The sequence below is a fragment of the Corvus kubaryi genome, unplaced genomic scaffold (genome assembly GCF_017639235.1).
Source record: "Corvus kubaryi isolate FWS band 111438036 unplaced genomic scaffold, C.kubaryi_AGA036_p1.0 37398, whole genome shotgun sequence".
NCBI classification, from domain to species: domain Eukaryota; kingdom Metazoa; phylum Chordata; class Aves; order Passeriformes; family Corvidae; genus Corvus; species Corvus kubaryi.
Genome location: NW_024581137.1, coordinates 29,161,686 through 29,173,190, shown reverse-complemented (window position 1 = coordinate 29,173,190; position 11,505 = coordinate 29,161,686). Strand labels below are relative to the sequence as shown.

The window sequence follows — 11,505 nt, the reverse complement described above, 5'->3', positions numbered from 1 at the left end:
GGGCCTCTGCCTTCCTTAGCAGACACCTGTCTTTCAAAACCGAGACAATATAATAGCCAGTTTTCCACTCCGAGTTTACTCCAGTTCCGCTGTTTCCGGTGTTATATCTACCAAAGTAATAATGCTTTGGATTTTCCTTTATATTTTCCTCTAGATTATGGTGTAGATGTACTTGGTGAAGAGATGGCACATCTCTTAGAAAACATAGGTCCATGCTTTTGCTAAGTAGAAGATGGCCAAATGGTTATTGTTTCAAAGAAAGCAAAGGCAGATCCACTGTTGTCAGAAAGCCCAGTTTTGAGGCTAATTAGTTCATGTACCGCATCATGTTTATTGAGATACATTCCTACTGGAACCCAAGCTGGTTACTAACGACTGAGCAAGGTGTGGCACCACGCCACAGAATCATACCAACTAGTTACGTGATAGTTTCAGCTTTCTAAAGCTGTGTTTTCAAGACTGTGCTATTTGAGGCTATTTTTATCAAATTCATCATCTTTTGAGCAAGTCCCCAAAGCAAAAGTTTGATCCTGTCATTGCAATACTGGACTACATGGCTAAAAAATTTCTTTTAACTCCTGCATCATAAGAAATCACCTTCAATCAGAATAAGCAACAGTGCATCCTATCATAAGATCACTGTAAAAATCAAATATGAAACTACTTCTCAGGACATAACTGTTTCAGAGAAATGCTGAATTTTCAAATTCACCCCTTACAGAAGACAAAGGGTTCAATTTTTAAGAAGTACAGTTCTACTTACATAGAAATCAGCCTTAAAAATCTATACTGCACAGATGTATATCATGTTATGGAGCAATTTTAGAGTTAAAGGAGACCATGCAGATTATCAAGTCTAACCTCCAGCAGGGTTTTTTGGAAAAAATGTTTTTTTAATAAAGGCATACTTTGAACAACCTAAAGAAATTCAACTTTTGTTTCACACAGTGATATTAAAATCCAGGAATAAAGCTAAGAAAATTCATACTTAAGAGTTTATAATTACAGCTTGTGGTTCATAGTAGACCAGTACGATGACTATCATGTAAACTTTTTATATTTTTCCTAATTAAAATGGGTCTAGCTTTCTCATAACTCTCTGCTGGTGGTCTGGTAATGTGACCACAAACTCCTTTTATCCTCTTACCTCATTACTGTGGGTGCCAAGCAAAACTTGTTTGTAGGTCTTCTGGAATACATATTACATTTACTGCTGGACTACACAGTTTTTTTAGTGATTAAACTGATCTCACAAAGCTCACTAAACCTGGCTTTGCAGACAGAGGGAAAGTGAGCAGATGGCATGTAGCACAAAATTAGAACGGCATGCAGGAGCCCAAAGAAAACTATGTAAATCAGGAATGGGGGTAAGGCTAATGTTAGAAATGGAGAGAATATTCAGAACAGCAGCTTGGAGGAAGAGTAATCCTAGAAGGCACAGAGCTAGCTGAAGGTGATGGAGAAGCAAGAGAAGCAATTACCCCTTGCTTTGAAGGATGTGTATGAAGAAGATGAGTCAGACACAAACCACCTCCATCTCACTAGGCATGTAAAAGGTGCAATTTAAAAAGAAGAAATAGAGAGAGATTTGTAAGAAGGGAAGAGAAAAGCTGAAGTCTAAAGACAGTTAGCTGTGACAGAACATAAAAAGCCGGTTTCAGCTTACTGTATGCAATACAGTATATAAAAAACTATAATATAATATTGCCATTGCAACAGAAGATAGTTCCCTCCCCATTTGGGGAGGATTTTTTTACTTCTATTTTTTTTAAAAGTCACAGAAGTTTTGAAAACATGCAAATTTCAAAAAGGAAAGACACAATTAACATGTTAATGATTATTACTATAATAACTATTAAGAATATAAGTGAAACATTAAATAAAAACTGGGAGCATCAAATGCAAACATACTTCCAGTAAAAAATTTAATTACTTTGACACAGAAGCAATGATTTCAAACGTAAGATAACTGCATGAAGATGAAACACTACATTTCTATGTTTTAATAGCTATTTGTTGACTGAAATGTTGACTGTTTCTGGAGTTTATAGTAACAGGATCAGATACTACAGAAGAGCTCTTTAAGGAGATCATCACCAAGAAATATTTAGATTCAGTGGGTGAGATTACGGTCAGGTTATTTTTGACATCCAGATCCAAGACACTGGGGGTTTGCTTTCCAAGGTTCTCTTTGCAGCTGTAAAATGTCTCTATTAAAAATAGTAACATGATGGACATTCCTTTTCCTGCACTTCCACCAGGGACAGAAACATTTACATCCAGACCATGCAATGCCATCTAGCTAAGTAGGTCCATAACAGTTTTGGTTTGTTCAGTGGCTTGTTCTCAATACCATTGACAATTCCAAGTGATTTTGGAGTTCTAATTTGAAGCAGAATACCCTGCTATAAAAAAAAAATTAAATGGGGAAATAAAAATAAACTAAAAAATAAAAATGCAGTAAATTTAGTCAGGGAAATAAAGTAAATAACATAGGACAAGAACTACACTTAAGTTGTTATGTTTTAAAAATCTCTACAAAATGCTAGTGATAAGATAGCGATACTGACAAGGATTTATACACAGATATCTCATTTTTAAAAATACTGTTTGTATCTTGCTAAATTTCACCTCACATTTAGAGCTCTGAAAGGGGAAAGAAAGTTTTCTCACAGGAGAAGCAAATGAATTCTGAGGTCTGAACATCTCTGCCACCTTATATTTTCTCAGATGCCTCTTGTTTGGTAAGGTCTCAACAAAATGCTCTCTAACGTATATTGTAGCATTTACAACCAAGCTTGGTATCTCTGTGCCTTAAAAATTTGGTGCTTCTGTTTTTGCATTGGAACGTGGGAAATAGAGATTTAATTAGTTCTGTTTGCAGAAAACTTCAATGACAAAAATACAGACAAAGATATTTTTAAACTTCTGCTACTACTGAAGCAAAGCATAACAGCAAAATGTGTGGTACTTTATGGGTCCGACCTCCTCAAGGGCTGCCCTGCTGTTTCCTGGAGCTGCAGTTCCAGGTTCTCAGCCACTCCCAAAAACAGATCTATTTTTTATGCCTTGAATAGAGAATCTTCCAAGTCAAAACCTTATCTCAGCTCTCTGTGACCTAATTTCCTTTACTGCTTTGTGTTGTCACCACTCAAGAAACAGCTTCTAGCTTTTGTGCTTAATAACCACTTAAATCTAATTTGGCTTCCACAGAGGGCTTACACTCTGTGCTGACACTCTGGGCTCAGTTACTTCATGGACATATTAAGAGCACAAATCTTAAACTCTTGAATTTCTAAACAAAACCACTCTCAGAGGAATTTTTAAGATGTTCATAGCCTTAGCAGTTTGGGAAGGATGGACCTCCCATCAGCTTCCCTCAAGTCTGAATCTCTCTCTGGCTTGGACACATGGGGGCCAGCTGGCTGTCCTTGACAACAACAGTTAGTTTTGCATCCACTTTCTCTAATATTGTGTTAGATATTTGTCTGAAGGACCTCTTGGCATCTGCAAGTAAACATCACATTCAGGAAGGCCTGTGTGTACACAGTCTCAGTCATTTATAGAAGAGCAGGATGCTTCTGAATAAAATGCTAAATTTAGATTGAAAACTCTCATTCACCAAAAAAAACCCCTATTTGAGTTAAACTTTTTTCTTTTCTCACCCTATAATTTTTAGGTGAAAATTTTTGTAATTTTTTTTCCTTTTGATTTCACCAAACCTATATGATTTTGTCCTTGAGCACACTAATTTTTTTTTTTAATCCAGAACAAGGAGAAGGAATGCAACAAATAGATATTTATTCAAATATTTTTTTTTCTCAGCCAAGATGTATCTGTGATTAAGTACTTTCAACTTTTCTATTCAATACTAGAGTGCGCAGTGTTCTTTTAACTAACTTTGGTATAACTTTGGTTGAACTTTGGAAACAAAAACTTGCTTGCTAAACAGCTCAATCTAATGCCAGACTATAAAAAAATAAGTCATTAAATGCACTAGTAGATAAGCATAGCTAACAAAGCAAAAATATTACTTTCTTTCAAGTGAGCTTGTGTTTTCATTTCTCTATTGCACTGAAAATTTGTATTCTTTTACAAAAAGCTTTCTGTTTGATGTACAACTGTAGCTAGATATTATTATATTACGTGGTTATATTATTATAATTAGATATAACAGAGAATGTAAGCATAAGTGAGGACAGATCTCATGAGGAGAAAGAGATTTTGGAACAACAGGGAGAGGATGGGACCAGGCTAAGTGGAAAGAACCTCTTTTACAGAGAGAGCACTCTTTGGAAGCACACTGTTCTGTCAGGAACTTTCATGTTTCAAGTCACTGGTTTTAAAATCCTGAAAACTGTGAGTATATGGCATGCCATTGACAATATTAAAATTTTAGCTTCTACTGTTAGGATGCAGCACCACATAAAGAATGCCAGTAGTGAGTTCAAGAACATATGTGTGTTGAAAAGCAGAAGAGAAAGAGCATGGAAAACATCAGCCCTAAAGCTGTAATGGAGGAAGAACTGTGAGCAACAACTATGACCAGGTTGTGTTAATGCTACTGTACAATATTCTCCTCTTGTTGGACACAGCAAATCCTAATTACCAACACAAAGTTCCTTCTCTGAGGTCCCTACACAAGCAAGCAAAGCAGAGTAAGGTGTTTGCCAGACCTGTAAACAGAAGTCCTAGAAAGGTAGTCCTAGAGCCTAGAGGCTAGTCCTGAGAGGTTTCTGAGAGAAGGTTTTTTTCATCCCATTGCAGGTATCACAAGAAATTTTTGTATGTATCATAAAGCAAGATTCTATCAAGTCTGATTCTAAGTAAAGAAACCATAGTAAAAATTAAAAATAACATTCCTCTTTCATATGGCTTCTTTTTACAGACAACTTGTTAAAAAACATATATATGCAGTAAAATCTCTCAGCAGCTGATGTGGCATTTCAGTTCTGAACGGTCAAGCCATCTGTATACTAATGCCTTAGGCAGTAGCTTTAACTTCATTAGGCAAAAAATAATTTAGGTTTGGTGTCACTGATAGCTGAGAGTAATTCTAAAGAAAGTAAATAGACAAGCTGTTCTTCAACAAATGTATTTTTGTGGTGGAAAGGGTAGAATTAAGCTGATTAAGATGACATGAAAAATACACTGATTTTTTTGGCTAGGGCAAAACCTTTGCCACCCTGACTATTCTTAGTTTAAATGTTCTGAATATTGTAAATAGTGACACTGCATCTTCTGTAACAGTATTTTTTGGAGAAAAACTGTGGGTTTATTGGGAAGTGAATAGGGGAGATGATGCCTAAGTTTGCTTACAAGGCAGAGACATAGAGGCATTGGGATTGTGTTGTGCCAGAGCAGTGTGGAGGGAAGGGTAGCATGTTCTCCTGTACAAGCACTCTCTGTTATTGCCTGCTGTGGTCATAGCCTGTTCAAATCTATTTGCCTCTGACATCAGAGCAGTGGAGCCAGGAGTGCTCTGGACCTGGCTTTGTGGTGTGATGGGCCAGCAAGAACTCCTTTGCCCTTACCTTTCCATTCCTTGTACAAATAGCTTAGAAATAATCTCATTTCTTCCATGTTTTGTTCCCTTCCTCATCCTAATCAGCGAATATAATAAAGATCTGCTTTGTGTTCTCAGAGATGATGAACATAATCTCATAACATGATCTCACTCAAGAAACTATTCACTTTCCCCCTTACGCCTCAAGAGTCCATATAAAATCTGATTAAAAACAATTCAATTTATTAAATCTAAAATATAAAAATATAAAGGAAAAAATAGTCTTGAACACAGTTATCTTAATGCTAGTATGGTATAATTAAATATATTACAAAATTTCCCAGGTTTTGTTTCTGGTTTTGATTCCAGTCCTTGAGAGATGCTGCACTGTTTAGTTTGGGACGCCAGACTTTTAGAAAGGCCATTGTATAAAGGGGAGCTTTCTTTCTGCTTTCATTTCTGCGATAGGAATTTAACTCTTGAAGCAGAAAGGCTCGCTGTAAGGCAGGCATTGCCATACAGGATAATATTCCTGACCAAAAAAAGTATTCCCTCTATCTGGTTTCACCACCTCTATCTAAGTCCTAGCCTGTATGTATGGCTGAAAGACCCATGCTCTGCCTTTTGCAGTGCTAGGATGTAACTTCAGGCCCTTTATAATCTGACACTGCTCAGGAAGGAGGGACTAATATAAAGTTTAATTGCTGGAAAAGCCTATAGTAAATATTTGGAGTGTTCTTTAACTCCCTTCCCACAGCTTTGTACAACACACAAAACCTTGGCAACCTCAAGTTTCAAACCAGAATACAAAAGCACTGTTGCTGAGATAAGTTAAATGTTATGTGTACCTAATGTAGTGTCACCAGGGTGAAATTCTCTGGTTTAGAGAGAGATGGCAAATTTTCAACTTACTCCCCTGTTACCAGAATCAGAAATTGCTATCCCAGTGGCTCTGAGGGAGGAAGAGTCCAGCTGTCCTGACTTGATTCTCTATTATCTTGAGATCTGGCAAAACTGTTATCCTCAAGACTTCATATGAGATGCTTCAGTCTTTGAAGAAACTATTCCAGCACCTATTAGAGTCAAACACAGACATGTTTTTTGGCAGCTAGATGGAGAAGCAACACATGTGTTAGGAGCATATGACCTTGACGGTTCATATTTAGCCATCTTTACTTCCCAGAAATAAGAGATTAACTCTGAATTGGTAGAGCAGTGAGTTGTTCTCTTTCCTTTTTTTATTTTGCCAGACCAGGAGATATCCATGTTCTTTACTGTCTGGAGGTATTTGTAGTTACACTTAAAAGCCCCAAATAACACAGGTGTCTCACTCTAGATCAAGACATATAATTAGATGTTGAAAAGGATATTTACATCATAGTCAAGGCTTGCAATGCTCTGTCTACTGTCTCAAAATGTCTGTATGTGTGTTGCCATACTGAACCTAATGAGGCAGCTTAGCTAGGCAATGTTATGGACATAAATATGAGCATGACTCACACTTCTGTCAGAGAAGTAGGTGAGGAAGAACGTCCTGCATAAATAAGCCAAAAGGCTTAAGAGTCAGAGCCTATCCTCCAGGCCCTCCTTCTCTTTGAAATCTGTCATCATTAATTACAGTGGAGCACTTGGAGCTCTGTTTGAACGGGTGCAGTCCCTGACAGGAAGGGGGGTGGCTGATACCTGGCAGGGCAAAACGGGAATGTTGCAATATGTCAGTCATCAGGAAAGAGCTGGTGAGTGGAAGGGAGAAGAGGCAGCATGAAGGCTTTTTATGCTGTGTGTTTTGGACACGCACATGGCTCTTTCAGTACATCAGTTAAAGTTATGCTCAGATTGGAATCTCACCTTTATAATCTCCAATACTTTTTAGGCTGAAGCTTTCCTGAATGCATTTCATTTAATAAATCCCACAGTAAATATTAATTTCTTATTGTATTTTCTTAAGCCTTCTTAAATACAAGGAATTTGATTGAAAATGCTTACAAAAAGAGTTTTAAATCACACCTGCACAAAATCTTCCTTTGTTCATCAAATATCTTATGCCTTACTAAAAAGGTAAAAAGCATATCATCTTGAATTTTTCAGGGGAAGATGTTAAGTGGTTGTTAAACAGTCTTTTTATGGACCCTTAATTTTCCTTTAAAACACCCACTTTATATACACTGTACAGGAGGAGGAGATTCCTGTGATGTTTGTACTGAGCAGATTCTCATTTTGTGGATGTTTCCATGGACGCAATGAAGAAAAGAAAGCTGTGGTGATTTATTAAATGTTTTCTGGGTATGAAGTTCTCTTGCCACTCCCTTCCTCTCCTTCCTATGGCCAGGCAAAGGTCAGAAGGAAATCAGGCATGTAGAGGAAGAAGGAACTGTGGCAGTATCAGCTGGATTCCCAAACAAAGGCAGAAACACTACTCAAAAGCCCAAAACAAAGTCAACTCCCCCTCAGATATGCTTCCTCAGCACCCTCCATGCTAAGAGCATGAGGAGTGTTATCCACCCATGGTTTGCAGGGCAGAAAGGGCACATATTTCACTAAGAAGTTTATTCACGTCCAAGGAAACAACTACTAAAAGTAAAACACCATTTTCCCACTGACACCAGGAGAGTGCGTCATTCCCACACCCAGGTTGCCCACGTACTTACTCATACACATACACATTCATGTCTGTCCTGTGATGTTATTAGATAATAGAAGGATGAAAAAAACAGAGAGCCAGACAAATCCCAGTCTAGCAAAGCAGCAAGTGTTTAACACTCAAGTGATTAAGCCATCAAAATAAAACAGGTGATATGAACAGCCTCCTGCAAGGCACAAGGAAAAGGTTTTGGTGAAAACTATTAATTTCAATCAAAACCCATGTAATTCTTGGGATAAAAACAAACATGAGAGAGTGATCCTACAGCTGAGATATGGGAAATTAAAAAATGAAAAGATATCCTGTAAGTAATCTTCCCTTTTGCCATGTGGCAGCTCAGGAGAGAGCACAGCACGTTGCTTTCCCACACTAGCGAGTAGTGCCTCACACATTTGCTGAACTGGAAGGTCACACAGCACTGCCAGAGAGGCAGCAATCTGTGCTGAGGTGTGCAAGCTTTCAGGGATGAACAGTTTCCATACATCCCATCAGTGACTTTGGGGAGCTGAGGCTGATGCATTCTCATTTTGATAGGATACATGGCAGCATTCCTTCTCTAGCTGATAAGCTGCACATACCAACATGCTTGGAAGCTCTCCTGAGCTGTCAGTTTGAAGAAAAATGGAAAGTTCATCAATGGTCCAAAAATGCTTTTTGTGGGCCATTGTTGTTTGTGTTGGGCTGTTCACTCCAGGAGTTATTTTGGAATGTGCTTGCAATGGGGTTTGAGGTTTTTCAGATGAAAAATGCTGGTTTATATTTATGTTTAAAGTACACTTCTGAGGAAGAAAGAGTAGGATCCTTTGTTTCATACATTTATCCAAGATGCACTTTACTGTTAAATTTTTAGTTTCTTATCCTGCTCTCCTATATCTTTTTGTTTAAGTTTTTGACCTAAAACATATGGAATGGGCCACTTAGGGAGTCTATTTGTCCTTTTCCTACATTTTTCCTACCTTTTCCTACCTCACCTTCTGCTGCTCTTGTGCCCCCTGCCAAATAAATAAAAATGGAAGTTATTTTGTCTTGAGTAAGGGTCCTGGTGACAGGATTATATGATAAAGCCCCAGCCACATACAGAATTGGTTTGGATCAAAAGACTGGAAAACGGCGAAATCAAGATTCCTAATAATTTTTTTAGGTAAAATAAGTTATTTTAAATACCATGAAAATGTTTGTAACATTTAAAATTATAATGCCATTTACCCAAGAGGTTATACATCCCACTTCTCCAGCAGTAAGGGACCTGTTTAACCCGTGGGCTGCAGTGTTAATTGCAGTTCTCTTAGTAAGTAGCAAGGGAGTCAGTAGACTGTGATTCAATATGTGTGATATTGTGTATCTACAATAAATAAAAGCCTTCTTAGCCACTCTACAGCTTCTGATTCCCTGTGAAATAATTTTATCCATAAATAAATTTCATTTACCAGTGGAAACAAGAATTTAAATCTAAAACTCATGAGTTAATATATCTAAGTACTGTAAGTAAAAACATCATAACAGATTTTAGGCTACCAGAACAATGAAAATAGTCTTAAGAATCACTGTTAAGTAATTACAGGAGATTTATGATGAAATCATATCTCTACCGAATGCTTCACATTTCTACTTAAAAGATTAAAACTGAGAAAATGTGAGGGTTAAATCTGCTATACTACAGCTTCTGTAGTATTTCTGGTGCTGTGAAGAAGCAAAATCCCAGACAAAGAAGAAGGAGCACAATACCTCTGTTTTGTCCACTTGACAGACCCAGTATAGAAGGCCTGCACTAATGATGCTTACAGTAGATCCAATGTGTGGGGAGATTCCTCTGCTTCAATGTCTTCTGGAGAAAACACAGAGAAGCAAAATTTAGCAGAGCCCTGAATAAGGTTGTACTTACCTATATGATGGGCAAAAAAAGGTAGACTAAGAAGTAGACAAGAATATTCTTTCCTTCTAAATCCTCCTCCACTTTTAGGCAGAAAATGGTTTGGCCAGAGCAGAGTGTCAGGGTCAGTGTACGCTTTTATTTTGACACAAAACATCATGGCCCATTTAAACTTAGGGGAAAGATACTGCATTCAGATGGATTTTAGCACAGACCACAGAGAGGCTATTCTGTACTTTAAATTAACAAGGACATGCATTCCAAATCATGCTCTGAACGGGATCTGGCTTTGGTGAGGAGGAGAGGTTTGTTGCTCCCACAACGAGGACTTATGAAACATTTTAATAAACAATAAAGCTTTGTCTGAAGAGAAAGCCTTGACATCCAGTGTGCAGAACTCAGATATATGCACAATAGATTCAAACTGAACCACTGTTGTATTCAGAGAAACCATGGCAGACTAGTGGATGAAATCCTTACTTGCACAATTGTGCACTTATTGAAGTGGCCTTTCCCAAAGTACTTTTGCAGGGGATTTAACTCCATGCCAGTCATGTTTTTGCCTGTCTTCTATCCTGACGTGAGCATTTTTCACTCTCTGAGTAACAAGGGATCTTGTGTGGGAAAATGTTTTCCCTTTATACCTTACAAAGAAAAGTCCTTTCACTCTGAAAAATTGTGTTGTTAATTGCATTAATCCCATGTTCTATGTGTATGCTTATTCCAAGGAATACTCTCAAAATTTTGTGGACCATAGCTTTTCTTTGTTCAGGTTACTGCAAAGCTACCTAGGAAAACATTTAAGATCATAAAACCTATGACTTTTGTTTCTAGTTCTTTTAACACAGGAGAAATCAATTTACGCAACCATAGTTTTACCAGACCGCTGCACAGTTCTAGGCTTTGAATAGCCACATCTGTGGCCATGTATGAGACACATCAGGCTCAAAAAGGCTGCAATGCAGAATCAGAGATTTGGGTACAACAGCATGGGCCTTTGCTTAATGATTCCCATATGTGAATGTACTACACACTGCTGTCTTAGCACTCCTAGAAAAGAAAGAATTTAGAAGTTCTGTTTTGTATACTTACATGGAGATTGAAGAACATGGAGACTCTCTAACAGTTTGATTCCAGATTGCATTACTCACTAATGGCAACATTTTCTTGTTTTCCAAACTATCTCATTGTTTACTTCAAATGAAGTTGCAGGCAAAATTTCCATTGACTTCAGAGGAAGTCGGATGGCGCCAGTGAGGTTCTCATAGCTTTAGAAAGCTATCCAAATTTGTCACTAACTTCAAGAATTTGGTCTGAAAAGTCCTTTTATATGTGGGCTAATTACTGTGGGAATAAATACAGCCACTGTATGTACTGAGATATTTTAGCTTCTCTTCATACTGTAATTATATGAATTATCTTACATCACTAATTAAGTTCAAATGTTCTTTTCTCAACCCCGTCATTAATAAACTGTAAAAAAACTCT

At 37.5% G+C, this 11,505-nt stretch overlaps 1 long non-coding RNA gene across 1 annotated transcript in view; it reads right to left on the bottom strand.

Moving 5' to 3' along the window:
* LOC121671815 overlaps positions 1–10,178 on the bottom strand; it is a 47,014-nt gene extending 36,836 nt beyond the window's left edge. Inside the window, exon 1 of the long non-coding RNA XR_006018628.1 lies at positions 10,030–10,178. This is a non-coding gene — a long non-coding RNA (uncharacterized LOC121671815). The remainder of the gene's footprint in view (positions 1–10,029) is intronic.
* Positions 10,179–11,505: the final 1,327 nt, after the last annotated feature.